This window comes from Pyrus communis, chromosome 14, assembly GCF_041283825.1.
Source record: "Pyrus communis isolate YQ-2024b chromosome 14, ASM4128382v1, whole genome shotgun sequence".
NCBI lineage: Eukaryota > Viridiplantae > Streptophyta > Magnoliopsida > Rosales > Rosaceae > Pyrus > Pyrus communis.
Genome location: NC_142578.1, coordinates 12210771 through 12219788, shown reverse-complemented (window position 1 = coordinate 12219788; position 9018 = coordinate 12210771). Strand labels below are relative to the sequence as shown.

Below are 9018 nucleotides of genomic sequence, written 5' to 3'. Positions count from 1 at the left end.
CGATTCTGAGGCCAATTCGCCAGAGGTCTAGATCAGGCGCGCGGGCACGGATCCGTGTCGGGTTGACCTGCGTGGCCGTTGGCTGACGCGATCCGGGCATCAGGATGGGCTACCTGGGCCTCGTCTACTGGTTTGGCAGCTGATGCAGTGGACTGGGTAGCAAACCGAGCGTCTGCACCTGCTGTTTGGGACTTTGGAAATGCAGCCGTTGCTACTGGGCGGTGCGGGGCCGGGGTCGGGGCAATGCCGTGGTTTGCGATGCACGGTGGGTGAAAACCTAGGCATGTAGCAGTGTCGTTCGTCGTAGTTTCAAAATTTCCAACCATATTTTTCTTTCTCTAAGGCACATAAATCAAGGAATTAAAATTCGGAGATTGGGAGTTAAAAAAATTCAAATAGTGTAGAAATTTAGAAAAGATTTGCAAGCGTTTTTTTGAGAATTAAATCAAGTCTCAAAGAAACCATCAATTTTTGGTAACAAAAATCCATCGTCTTCAATCTTAACGAGCCGAAAGAGTGTTTTTTTTTTTGGGGGGGGGGGGGGGGGGGGAAGGGGGAGGTGGTGAAGGGTGAAGGGAGCTAATAAGAGAGGTAGAAGATCACCCTGAGAGTTTTGAGTTTGATTGCTTAATAAAAACTTACCGAAATTGGTAAAAGTCTTTTATCAGTAAAAGTTCACATATCTTCAACAAAATAAACAAAGATTTATAAGACATAAGGAGGACAAAGGGGAGCTTTCATTGATGCAATGGCTGGGGTCCTGTCAAAATTAATCATGAAGTAATGAACTTTTATTAATTTGTTTGTAGTTATCATCATCCTCGTTAAGTTGAATTCAACCTAATCTTGATTTTTTTTTTATTCTTTTTTTTTTGTCTCAAATGTCGAAAATATTAATCATTGTTGTAGGCATAATTTACTTAAACAAAATCCAGAAAGAGACAGAGGGTGCGGCATAAAGAGAGAAGAGAGAGATGTGTAATTGTGAGGTGTGTGTTGTATCACCTCATTGTGCCTTTATTTATAGTAGTAGGGAATGTTAATTCCTTACCCTTTTAGGATTACAACTCTAATGGGTAATTAACTATTGATAGGAATATAAGAGCTATTCCTAGATCTAATAGGATTTACACAATCACATTCCTAATCTAATAGGACTGCAACACTCCCCCTTGCGTGTGTAAATACTCAAGTAAATGGCACATCAAGTCTTCCGTGAAGAAGTACAATTGATGAAGTCGTTGACACAATGAGCGAATGCAAGTCTCAAATTAACAGAAGAATGCATAAAATGTAAAACTCACAAAACCTCGTTATGGTAAAATCGAAGGTGGGAGAAAACCCATAGACTAAGAAGAAAAGTGAGAAGTTGCATTAAGTCAAAATTATACGTCTTCGGGATGCTAGTAGAAGAGCTCACAAGGGTATGATTAGCCCAGGATGGGTGCCTCGTTAAAACCTAATTAGGTATCAAAAACCCAGTGGGAAAAATGCTCCTAATCGTAGGGAAAAAGAGTACATTAAGATCAAGTGAGTATACTTCTGTATACTCCCCTTGAGTTTGACAGAACTTCCAATGAGAGTTACAAGCATTTCATATTAATAGTTAGGCATACCAATTCCTCGGACAAGCTTCTGCAAGGTTGCCTTCGGTAATGAAGTCATTTAGACGTCAACAAGGTTGTCTGGGATCAACTTGCATGACTTTAATCTCTTGATGTTTTGCTGATGTAGATGTAGATGCAATATGTTTTGGTGTTGACTTCGTTGATGTATCATGTCTTGGTCGGGTGGATACATGTGGCATAGTCTCCAAAGATCGTCGTTGAGACTCAACGATGGATGAAAATAGCAAATAATTCGAATATGCTCAACAAGAACTCCTAACCATGTCTCACTTATGGCGTAGTGCAGTGAGGTGAGTCTTGGAATGATTCAAAGATTTCACAAGTAAGGTCATATCATGGACCTCCAAGATACTGCGATATCCCTGACGATAAAGACATAACCATTCGGGGATTTTACCTTGTGCAAGTTTGATAAGTAACCAACGTCAGCATAACAAACAAGGCAAGCATCATTTTGAGGATCAGGGGGCTTGGATCCGCTCGGGATGTATTGGGATTTACCCAAATTCGTATTACCTTCATAGTGGTCGCGTGTAGGCACGGTGCTACATCTTTACCAATAGATTAACAACGAAAGAGATATTTTGTCTAATACAATGAGCTAAGTACAACGAAGCGCAAAACTGAACTTACATATGGAATTTTAGATTCCATAACCTCTTCAAGGGTCTCATTTGTATATAATATATGGATGATCATAGGTATACTCCAAGGTAACACATTCGGGGTGTAGTTTGACTGGTAGACCAAGGTACCGTGAGAAAATGCTTGAACTTCAGGTCAAGGTATAAACGAGTTTTCCTAAGATCCTTCATCTCAAATTTCGTCTTTAGGTGCGAGGTAGTTTTCTCAAGCTCTTCTAGAGTCTTAGTGAGATTCGTGTCAACAACAGAAACTGTAACTCTAGCAATTCGGAATAAGGCTTCATAGTTTAATACGCAAAGGCATTCATTCAATCCCTGACTGATCACATAATCACTTAGACGGGTATACCACATTCGTCGAATTGTTTCAATCCGTAAGTGAACGCCTCAAACAAGTTAAAGGGTGTCCTGTGGTTTAGAACTATTTGAGTCAATCTATGTAATTCTTCGAGAAATTACATGTAAATCTCCGTATCTTTATCCCCATGGAGAAAACACTAACCATATTTCATAATGCTGCTATCAATCATGGGAAATTTTGAAAGAAACCTTGTGCCGTAAGTCGTGCATCATATTGCACTATTTCATTCATCTCATTACACTTCATTTCCCACTTGTAACATAACAGGGTTACCTTAGGCAGTGTAGGAACGATAGGTCCAAAACACACTTTAGTAAGGAATTTGACCTGGATTGTGATTTCAGTTGTCCAATCAGTTCTACGTTGTTACTTATTCAACAGAACACAGTTTGATATTGTCGCTTTTCATTTATATTGGTAGCTACCATATAAGTGAAAACATCATCGATGGTAATCTCATTTCAATTCCATTAACTCATCCAAACTAGTATATTGGACCAAGAACATCAAGTTTCGAGAGTAATCTGGATAAATCTCATGAGATGGAAATGTTCTGAGACAGCGATCAAGTATGGATTCATTGTTGTGCCATGATTTTCCTCTTCTAGGGAAGTGAATCTGATGAACCGAGTGATATATTGTGCTCCAAGCCAAGACAGATGGATTGGCTATCTACAATATACCGGACCATCCATTAAGAGCATCCAAACTGTCGAACAGGGCGGTACACCCTCTAGGGATGTTGACTCGACGTCCGTTAAGTACGTCTATCCTTGTAGGCATGTTTGCAGCTGGTACATGATCTCGTCACTTTAGTTAGATTAAAGGAATGTGCCTGGAGCAACATTCTAAAAACTAGAATTCATCACATTTACTTATCACACTCGTGCGGTATGGGGATCGAGATGAGACATAGTGGGCAACGTCCACGCAAATTCACTTTGTTCTACAGGAACATTGATGTTCTTATCTCCTTCTAACGATGAGAAGACTGTCTCATTAAAATGACAACCCGCAAATGAGTGGTAAAGAGATCGTGTGCAAGGTCTTTAAGTGAGCTAGTGTGAACGAGAATCATAATCGACAAAGATTCACATCCTTCTTTGAGGACCAATATTGGTACGTTGTGGCAACGCAACTTGGGACATGGAATGCACACCCAAATCGCATAAATACAAAGCATCAGGTTCGTACCCAGTAACCAAATGTAATGTCGAATAGGTTGGGTGGCAATAGGCCTTAAGGCAGACCAACATAGCTGCGTACAAGATTGCATAGCCTCAGGCAAAAACTGAAAACTTGGTACGTTCACCAAGGTCCAAATGATCATTTAAATTGTGATTTATGATCACTAGGCAAGGCTATTTAGGGTGAACGTAGGAATTCGATGTTCAATCATAAACCTAAAAAACATGCAATACTTTAGCGAAAATCGTCGATATAAACTCTCCGGCATTATCCAATCTCCTGGACCTTAAAGGATAAGTAGGGTGGTGAACCCTTAATCTGCCGGGGGATTTAGCAGCAATATGTGTGGAAAAACATGTGACCAGTCTGTCGATTCATCAACCAAAACCATAAGTATTTATATGGTCCGCATTTTGGTTGGTTTAGTCCACATATATTCCTTTGAATCCACTGTGAAAAGAAGGTTGTTTCGTATCTTTTCAAGGGATGATTTAGAAAATCAATTTCCCTAATGAGCAGGCTTGGCAATTTGTGCTTGTAAGCATAAGATCTTTACTTCAAGTAAGGAGATATGTTGTAGCATCATTATTCAACCTAAATGTCCCAAATGGTCATGCCAAAGCAAGTAAACTGCTCAATCACCAAGCTCCAGGCTGGCCACATGTGGCTTGTGCCCAGTTGGGAGACAGCCCATTGGCCCAAAATCAAAGCTTCAAGCTAATTCTTGGAGGTGGTGCAAAGATATTTCACCCTATATTCTTTAGTGGTTTCATTCATGATCATTGTCATCTCGAATATCTTTAAGAAAACTTAACAACGTTCTTCTGGAATGGATAGAGTATAAGGTCTCTGACATGATAATTTAGTACAATTCATACAACGAGGAGCATGCCAATTCGCTAATCAGGTTGGATAAACCTGAAGTCGTTGCTAGATATGTGATTTAGGTGTAAAGTTAGTGTGCGTAGTGTGACATTCGTCCATACAACTAACTTTCCCACATTCCTACCTAATCATGTGTTTAATTGAATTTGGTCACATGTATGCAAGAAACATGATTCAATTAACTTGTATTTGAGGATAATATCAATAAGATTATCCATAACGAAAAACAAACACCAAACTTGAATCCAAGAACAAGAAAAAATGTTCACAAAGTAAACCAGAGTTACTAAGGGGATTCAACCAACAAGGCCATTCATGTCAAAATTCTGCTCTTCCAACAGTGTTTGGTGGAGCAAAATTAATCTCACAAATTGACTACAAGAATGTTACTCCTCAACGACGTTGGTAGAGGCACGAACATGTGCATAACCAATGATTTATTCCATTGAGACGGAAGTAGATTCTACAAGGTTGAGGTTTGGGAATAATATCTCTTATTCTTGAAGTTTTAGGTCTTAGATGCCAAGGATCATGCTTTGGGCAAGATGCCACACCTTGGCATGCCTTGATTCCATCATATGTTGTAAAAACAAACTCGAAATTGGATGATGAGATAGATAGACCCCGAAAGGTTCGGTAGGCTCCAGCCGAAGCTGGAGAGGTCTGCTCGGTAGGTATCTGCGAAGTAGAGTAGTACTGTTCAGTGCATTTATGTCGAAGCAGAGTATGTTCTTCAGTGCATCCCTGCCAAAGCAAAGCATCACCATTCGGTAGGCTTTGATCAAACTAGGTTGAGCCATTCTGTAGACTCCAGTCAAACTAGGTTTATACTGTTTGGTAAACTCCAGCCAAAGCTAGGTCTATACCTTTCTTTCACGTTTGTGGTAGTAATCAAATTCGAGAATTTGGTAAACTTCTGCTTTCTACACTGCTACCTCGAGAGGGAGTTAGAAACATGGAAGGACGAGAAAAAGTATTCTCCAATTAAAATTCTATCGGATTTATAAACTTCAAAATCATACTCATTCATGGACATTATCATGGTGTGCTTTAGGCAATATCTCGCATGATCAGACGATCCGTAGAAACGAGCCAAATAGCCATGGAATCCTTGCTCAGGAGGTACTTCCGTTTGTAATGCTTTGGGCATAAGTCTTCAAATGAAGATCATGGCAGAGGCTTATTCAGCTCTTCCATGCCATTGTTAGCTACAATGGTTTCTCATCTCCTTGATAGTCAAGTGGAGATGCACGTCTTGTACCCCACATAAAGTGGCTTCTATTAGAAACATCCAAATCAGGGAAAATCAAACTTGTGACAGTTTGACAATCACTGAATTGGAAGGAACATGATTGTGATTGGTGCTATAGGAATGAATCATCCATAAGCATCAAAGTTAGAACATTCGAGTTCTAAGACATGGTTTTCATGAAAAACATTGGGTTTCCATGAGTGTATTGTTTTATGAAAACTACAGGCTTCAAAGGCACTAAGTTTGAATGTTTAGTTCGTAAGGGAGAGGTTCCTACAAGAAATACAGAATGCAATATGCTGATTTAAGTATAGTGGATTTGAGTTTCTTCGGGAACTGAAGTGTGAGAGCTTCGTTATTATGAAAGTATGTCAACGGTTCAAAATATAAAAATAAATTATTGAATTATTAAAGTCCAAAAGTGATCTTCAGGTCAATAATGTTGGATTTATTATCAGATTAATGGACTGCAGGTCATTTTTAATTAATTCAATAGATCGAGACCAAACGGGGTCGATTGTGGTAGCAAAATAATAATAACATTCAGGTTAAAATTATTTAAAATGCTTGGATTCAAAAAACCATAGCCCTATGGTATTTGGGCTAGGTTACGTAACTAGGGCAAGGCCCTAGAGGCAATTGGGCTTGGGTTTGGCTGCAAGAGCAGCTCATATGTGGCTAAAGGCCACGGGCTGAGACTGGGAGCCCAGCAGCAACATCTGTTAACATTTAGGCCAGGTAATTGGGCACAGGTGCAAGCCTAGCAAAGAGCGGGCGGTTGGGTTGGCTTGGGAAGCCCAGCCGAAGCTAGGTTCGAGTTAAGGCAAACCAAGCCCAGCAGACAAGTCTGCGAGCAAACTGGCCGGTGTGCATGGCATAGCCTAGTGGGCTACGGGACATTGCAGGACATCAGGCCAAAATGCTGTAGGCTTTTGGTTGGGCTAAGGGTTTGCAGGCCCATTAGGTTGATCAGGCCAAAGGCCTTGGGATGTCTGGGTCGGCGCATCAAGCCCAAAGGCTGCTGCCTTGTGGTCCAAGCTTGACAAAATTGTCACCATGTCATGATGTGCGCCACACGATTGGGCTCCAAGCCAGGGGTGGTCCGGTGGTGCCATGATAATGGTGCTGCATAGTACCTAATGCAATTTTTTTTTCCGACACGTTTAGGGTTTGAAAACCACCCAAATTGCTCCTAATTTAATTGCGTAATGCATGAAACGTATATATATATATATATATCGGAAGGTAAATATAAATTTAGGGGGTTCATGCATCATGGGGAATGTTTTCATGCTTCATGGTCGTTTCAAATATCTTCCTTTATTTTAAGTATACCTGATTGATAGAAAACAACAAAAGCCTTTGAATTAGTAGAAGATCCTTATCTGAAAGCTGGAATTGCATCTCCAATGCGTTGTATCATGTTCAACATAGAAAAATTAAATTGAATCAATAGCATGTAGATCAATTCAACATAATAATAAATTAATCATAAAAAGAATGATTAAAACGTAATACTCCCCTGATTGAAGAACAAACTCTCTTTAGCGCAACGTTAAGAGCGTGCTGATAACATGTTGTAGGCATAATTTACTTAAACAATTATGGAGGCCAGAAAGAGGGAGAGGATGTGGCATAGAGAGAGAAGAGAGAGATGTGTAATTGTGAGGTGTGTGTTGCATCACCCCATTGTGCCTTTATTTATAGTAGTAGGGAAGGTTAATTCCTTACCCTTTTAGGATTACAACCCTAATAGGTAATTAACTACTAATAGAAATATAAGAGATATTCCTAGATCTACTGGGATTTACACAATCACATTCCTAATTTAATAGGACTGCAACAATCATCACCACGAAGTAAAATTAATATACTATTTGACCGAAAAAAATGAGTAATTAATCAGCGTGTCTGAAAGTTAATTAGGAGAAAAGCTGGATCCATATATGTATGTCTCACAGAGTTAAGGGTTGAATTCCCACAAAAAAAAAAAAAAAAAAAAAAAAAAACCAAAAATCGGTTATAAAAAACACAAAAACTAAATTGATTTTACCATGCTGCTCTACTATTTAGACATCTATCCATACATGTGTCTGAGACTGCTCTAAGAATCATATTTGATGTCTATTTAAGCCATAAACAGTGACAAGAGCCATGATGAAGGAGTGATCAACGTGAGGCTCCACCACCAAAGTCAGCACATCATCTCCAAAAACTACTCCTGAATTTGACTGCTTTCTCTTTGCCTCTGCTACAATTCCTCCATTGCTGTCTCTTATTCTGAAAGTTGATAATGATGATTTACAATTCAAACCCTCTAACTTGTTGCAATTTATATCAGATCCCATTGTTACTTTATAAGAACAGGCTTTATTTCCAAGATTAATTCTACAACTTTTTCTCACTTGAAATATTCGCTTATTGGCACCAATATCGTTGCCTTTGTACCCATTCCAACTTGTAAAAACGCTCATTTTCTTCTCACCTAATGTAAAGAGAAGTTTCCTGCGGAGATCCATGAGATAAACTTTGTTGTTGTGCTTGTTGTTGTAGTTATCTATGCGATAAACAACTTTTACATTTTCATCAGAGGTAGTGCACCCATTTCCTTGCATCACATTTCATCCATATAGTGAAGGTTTCTCTCTTTGAAGTCATATGCTCACTTCTAGAACATGAAGTAGTACTAGTTGGTGTAAGATTTAGAGGATGAACCGTGGCCATTTGGGAGCTGTGAGATGAGAGAAGTTTTTGGTTTGATTATGGAGGAAGAGATGCTTGGTGTGTGATTACTACACAGTCAAGTTAGTAATTTATCCGCACTCAGAGAGGACCACGACGAATATTAAATTTTCTGAATATATATATATATATATATATATATGTTTTTATAAGTCTTGCAAAACTCCACGTTTTTTAAAGTATGCATTTGTGCAATAAAATAGAGGACACTGCGCAGCATACAGTATATTATATAGAATGAATTAAAAAGTCGTGAATATTAATCTCTAAATTGTCATAATATAGAACAATGATTCTTTTATTTAACTTTGTTAAAAC

General features: G+C 39.0%; 1 pseudogene; it reads right to left on the bottom strand.

The window, feature by feature from the left end:
• Positions 1-8069: 8069 nt before the first annotated feature.
• On the bottom strand, positions 8070-8682 carry LOC137712567 (protein LURP-one-related 3 pseudogene; annotated as a pseudogene).
• Between the last annotated feature and the right edge of the window lie 336 nt (positions 8683-9018).